Raw genomic sequence first — 6000 nt, 5'->3', positions numbered from 1 at the left:
ATAACTATGCATGTGACAAATAAAGAACCTTGAACCTTGAAACCAGGAACCTATCCCAGTTGGCGTAGGACAGGAGGCAAGGTACAACCTGGACAGGCCACCAACCTATCACAGGGCAACACAGAGAGACAGACAACCATTTACACCGAATTTAGATTAGAGCTAATTAACCTAATCCCACTAACTGCATGCCTTTGGCCTGTTGGAGGAAGGTGGAGTACTCAGACACAAGAGACACACACACTCCACACAGAAAGGTCCCCGCAAGATGGGGAATTTGAACCCACGACCTTCTTGCTATGAGTCGATGGTGCTACCATTACTACCGCTCCATCATGACACGCACTGTTTTATGGTCAAAGTTTCAAATAATGAGGTCAGACTCAGTACAGCTGATCCCTGAAGCCAAAAGCTTTGAATGCTTGGTTTCAGCAAAGGTTTTCCCCTCGTGGTTCTGTTTGACGACATAGAAAGTGAACATCAATTCATCTCAGTGGAATCATCCATAACATGCATCTGTGCACTGTTTATATTCCTGAGCTGTTAAGGTGTTTAGTATTAGAGGGACCATATCAGAGCATATCTGAAGGGAAAAGTCTTTTACAGCTAGACAATGTGGCATTATTCCAGAATGAGGTCTAGATTATATTTAGGGAAGGTGTCAGGTGTATTCTTACACTACTCATCTCACATCTTCCAGTTATGGTGAATGCTTTGGGCTGACGAAGGACCTCAGCCTCTGGTTTCACCTAAGGGGCTGTAGCCCTGTAATCAACACAGCTCATCTTCGTTTTTACCTGGCTCAGCTCAGATTCTCTCTCTCTCTCACACACACACACACACGCGCGCGTTGTGGCTGAATCACGGTAGTTTCAACTGGCTAGCGTAGCTGCTGCTGCTTTAGATACTGTTTGCTTCCTCATACTCCTCTGGGCTGTACCATCTCAGAGCAGAGCAGGGGTCCTCAAGGATTCCAGGATGTCCTCGCTGTCAGGCTCTTTCTCTTCTGTGTTGCTGTGTTGCATCCATTTGTAACAAACGTCTCCACTCGACCACCTCCTCCATCATCACCTCCCTGTCACCTATGAGCCACAGAGCCTGCAGTCTCCCAGGGCGCTCGGCCAGAAACAACGTAGCCTCCTAATACCCTGAACCGTGTCTAATTTCACTCCCCCCTCTGCTTATAGTACAATCTCATCATTTCCAGCTTGCAAACCGAGCGGAAGAGAGGGAAGGGAGAGAGAGAGCGAGAGAGAGTGAAAGAGAGCGAGAGAGAGAAGGAGGGAGGGAGGGAGGGCGATGTTTTGAGCTGGTTTGCAGGAGGAGAGGTTGGCCTGAGTGCGTTCTGTCTGCTCTTCAGAGGCATCCAGGTGAGCTGTTTCCTCCTGGAAGGTAAGAGCAAGGCTGAGATTGGCGCTTGTTTTGTCCTGCATCCCTTGTCATCACCCCCACCCCGCCTCCACCTCCTCCTTTCTTCCCTTGCCTCAGCTGCATCCCTTCTGTTCGCGTGTGTGTAAATGAGCATGAATAGTATTCCCCAGACACACCACACATACACACGTAACACTGTACAATGTACAGATGTGCAAGGGCGTCAGCATATGTGCATTTAGGGGGAATGGATTTGATTTATGTGCGAGCATAGTGTGCGTACTAGGCTTTTTGTTCAGGACCGGAGTAATGATAGGCTGTCATACTGGCATGCATGACAGCCTGAAAGTAGTCCACCTGAGTATCAGTTTGTGTCAGTGGGGAGGATGTGATGAGGGACTCTGAGGGTAGAAGGGAAGTAGCGAGAAGACATTGCGTGTCTGTGCCAGTGTGTGTCTGCAGTTTTCGCAACAAAGTCAAATCTTAACGTCACTACTGTCAGCTCCCCTCCTTCTTTCCTTCACTCCCCCCCTCCCTCGTGCTAATAGGTAGCATTTCCGTTGTGGCGCTGAAATGGGTGCTGATGTGTACTCGTCTAATGGACGGGATGTTCCGCTGCAGCGTTTTTCTGCTCACTCTACAATATGATGTCCCACTTTGGGCAAATTTGCAACACGCTCCTCTTTTTCCGAGCCCGGAGGGATGGAATGTGGGCATTGTGGAGAGGATGAGCGAAAGGGGGAGAGAGAGAGGAAGACAGGGACAGGCCATTTACCATCTGTGGTAGCGTCTCGTGGATGTGTGCGAGCCTTTCTGCAGGGCCATATGCAGCTCCTTGGGAAGACAAGCCAAGCTGTTAGGAAGTAGAGAGAATAAGGAAGGAGGGCTGAAACAGGAGACACAGGGTGTAATCTGTTTGAGAGCATAAGTGTCAGAATAAAGAGCCAAATCGAGAGTAGTGTCCTCTTAATGGAGAAGCTTGAAAGGCTGTTCATGCTGCACTCAATGGAAGGCATAAGTGGAGGCAAACTTGGCTTCCTCTGTGTTTATATGTCTGCAGGAATACCTAACTGTGCAGCTCTACTTTACTTACTGTGGTCAGCTCCACTGTGACATCACTTATTGGTTTTGACTCTGACATGTTGGTTTGCGGGAGCCAGAAGTGACTATATTTGGAGTGCTGAGTAGCACAACTTAGTACTCCATCCTGTGCGAGTACTCGCGTACCTGCCAGTTAGTACTAAGTTACAAACTAAGAAAATTTCACTCTACAAAACTGATACACAAACTTTTTGAATAGCAGTGGATCGTGATGCAGATAATTCAATTAAAATACTCCAAAAGGTGTTGACAGCAAGTTATACACAATCTAGAGGTCCAGTTAAGGTACTGAACATAGTGCGGTCAGGCCTAGCAGACATCCGTGTTTCCGTACCAGGCTGTAAAAACATTGGAGTCTGTGGGGATTGACTTGCTTTTGGACCCAGACTTAAGTGGTCACTTGAGGAAACTATCTGGCACTTCTGCTCTGGCTTCATTCTTCAGCCAGAGCAGACGAGCCACACAAGACTTTGTAAGTCTTGGCTGTAAAAAACAATGGAGCAAAACAAACCAAAACAAAAAGATGTTATTTTGAGTGAGTCAGTATGTTTGAACTAATGATCTAGGTCAGACTAAATGTCATCTACAGCCAGCAGTATCCTTTCCAAGAACTCCATTCCAACTTCTTAGATGAATCCAATGACAGACAGTTTCCTCAGGGTGAGCTCGTCACAGGTGCAGCATATATTAGCCACACATTAGGTGTATTGTGATAAATCAAATCTTGGTGTTATCCAAGTCAAACCCAGCCCATGACTTTCAGGTCAGATTGGGACCACGGATCACTTGCTTATGCATCCAAAGTAGCTACATATTATAATAATGCCCAAATGTCTCTTCTTTGCTGTTAAAAGTGTGATTGCCACATTGTATGTTTGGAAGGATATTGTTCTACTTTCAAAAGCCTTAGCATGGCAAGCACTGTGTGGGACTCTGAGGCTGTTGCTATAATATGAAATCTTTATGTATAAACCCGACTTCAATTGGAACATGTGTTGGTTCTGCAGAATTGTTTTGACTTACTGTCCTATGAAGAGGAGGAGAGTTTTACAGTTGGACTTAGACATTAGTCTGGTTGTCTTGTCCTGGATCCCGTTGCCCTTTGTTTCCTGCTCTGGGGACTGTACTGTACTAAAGTTGAACAGTGTTGGGCCTATGTGCAGATCCACATGTTGGACACTGCTAAAACACAAACATGCGACTGTTACAACTTGTGTACAGCCTCTTCCCAAGAGTAAGCATCACTGTATGCCTCAAGTATTTGGATGAGGAATGGACATTTCTTGTTTATTGAAGTAAAAACAAGCTTGTAAAGTTGATGCTTGTAAGACAAACACTACCTCTGATCACAGGTTAGATACCGCATAACCATAACCATAGAGCTAAGGTCTGTTTAGCTAAAAAGGTTGGTTGCTACCTATCCTTAAGGAATTTGTCAGAATTCAAGCTGCCAAGTTCAGGCAGTTGCAGTGGATATTTCCCTGACTATAATCCTACTGTGAGAGATGTGCTGTGAGAGGACTGGCTTTGTGAGACTGAAAACAAGCACAAAAACACAGCTTCCAAGCAAAAGCTTTTCTTACCCTGTGTTTGTACCACCACTTTGTCTTAACCTTGTCCTCGATGGATTGCACCCACTAAGACAAGTTTTGTTTGTCCAGGTTTGTAGGGATTACTACCAATACCTGCGCATCAAATAAATCCAGAGCATCAATATTGTCTGTACCGGCTCCTAGAAAGAGAAGTAAGGAATGGTCCCTTCAGTGTAAGACCCTCACCTAGGCAGGTCTCTGACAGCGAACACGATACTTTTATTCAGATGCAAATCCCTGGAGATGGAGTCAGTGGCACATGGTGTGATTCATATCATCAAGTGGCTACAAAGTGAATGTGTTTACTTTAGTGGCACTTGTGCTAATGAGTCAGTGGTAAATGCCCTATTAGACCTGAGATCTGCATCTAGTAATGCTGTTTTGTTATGCTGATTTCAAGTGGACTGTTACATAAAACTGGTTTTTAAATACTAGAGTGCTGCAGAGCAGAGTATGCTAGCGGTCATTAAGGGGCTTAACAATGCCAATAACACGATAGCGCTCTTGTGCGTCAAACACTCTGGTCCAGCCTCCAATACCTCAACAACAGCTAAATGAAGTGCCATGGAGGTTTATGCAAAGAAATCCACTGACATTTACTCTTGTTTACTACACAGATTAACTATAAAGTTAGCTGTAACCTTAGTTATGGTACACAGCGGAAGACCAGAGCTGTGTTAGTTGTGTTTGCTGTGTTGGCCATGTTGGGGGATCACGGGGAGAGTTTTGATAAACAGCTGGATAATAATATTATAGTCAGTTGCCAAGCAGATGCTACAAAGATGCGTTACTGAGAATAGAGTAACTGTTGGAGATTATGTATGGGAATTTCAGGAGCAGGACCACGCCTCCAAACACGCTCCGTCCAGCTGTCATCTATATAGGTTCCCCTAGTTCTGCAAGCTGATCATTCTCGTTTACGTGCCCCAACCTCCCTCCCTCCTTCTTCTCCATTCTTCAACTTCTTCACTTCTGTTTAGTACATGGGGATCTGCCAGGCCCGGGAGCCATCGCCAGTCCCCTTCGAGGCCTTCCCCAAACCACAGCTCAATTCATGTCAAAGCGTTCACTTTTTCCTACTAAAACGCTGTCAAACATAAATGAGGATGTGGGCCCAGCTAGTGAAATATCTTTATTTGTCTACAATATCTAAATGGGTAGAAGTATACAAGTCTTAACAGTTAACTGGTACATTGTGTTTAGCTAGGTCAATACTAGTTGAGGAATTCCAGCTCTCTTCCTCAGTGTGTCTTTTGTCCTGTCTCCCTCTAATCACTGCCAGAGGTTTCTTCCTGTTAAAAGGGAGTTTTTCCTCCCCATTCTCTCACTAGCAGTTGTCTAATTACTGGGGTTTTATCTGTACGGTCGTTACCTTCCAATATAAAGCACCTTGAGGCAGCTGTTGGTGTGATTTGGTGGTATTTAAACAAAACTGAATTGAATTGAAATTCTCCAACCTAGATACTGAAATGAGATCAAATGAGTTGAACTGTAACTAAAAAGCACTGTCAATATGGAGAAGCTTTACATTTTCCCTTTGAAAGAAACACAACATTATAACTGACTTAAGTTTGTGATAGCCTCCCAGCATAACGCTGTACCCAGAATCTGTAATGAATCCTCAGAGCAGCCCTTGTCTTCAGGGAGACAAAATCAGAAAATTGCCACTAGCACTTCTGCATTATAAAAAAGCGAAATGTTGCTCTGCTCATTAAATTGTTTTTATTCTAATGCTGCACTCTTGGCTTGGGTTTCACAGCCTTATGTGACAGTGTTTGATGATGAGCGAGGGCTAACGTGCCAGGGCTTAGGAAGGAGCGAAGTCAGAGGGGGGCGGAGGTTGAGGTAAGGAGCTGGCGACGTCACAGCTGTTCTCTTGAGTGACCGAGCATAGTCCTGAAGCTGGAACAACTGGGAAGTGAGCCAATTTAGTCAT

General features: G+C 45.1%; 1 protein-coding gene across 2 annotated transcripts in view; it reads left to right on the top strand.

Annotated features, from left to right (window-relative positions):
- The first annotated feature begins 1293 nt into the window (after nucleotides 1–1293).
- cdk14 (cyclin-dependent kinase 14) overlaps nucleotides 1294–6000 on the top strand; it is a 170162-nt gene continuing 165455 nt past the window's right edge. The window contains exon 1 of one of the 2 annotated variants that reach the window (XM_040034907.1): nucleotides 1294–1392. The gene's annotated coding sequence lies outside the window, so the exon portion shown is untranslated. The remainder of the gene's footprint in view (nucleotides 1393–6000) is intronic. The other variant, XM_040034909.1, reaches the window with a different exon arrangement.

The sequence above is a fragment of the Simochromis diagramma genome, unplaced genomic scaffold (genome assembly GCF_900408965.1).
Source record: "Simochromis diagramma unplaced genomic scaffold, fSimDia1.1 OVJJ01000084.1, whole genome shotgun sequence".
In the NCBI taxonomy this organism is placed as follows: Eukaryota; Metazoa; Chordata; class Actinopteri; order Cichliformes; family Cichlidae; genus Simochromis; species Simochromis diagramma.
Note: the sequence above shows the minus strand (reverse complement) of the source record. Positions and strands in the feature narration are given on the sequence as shown.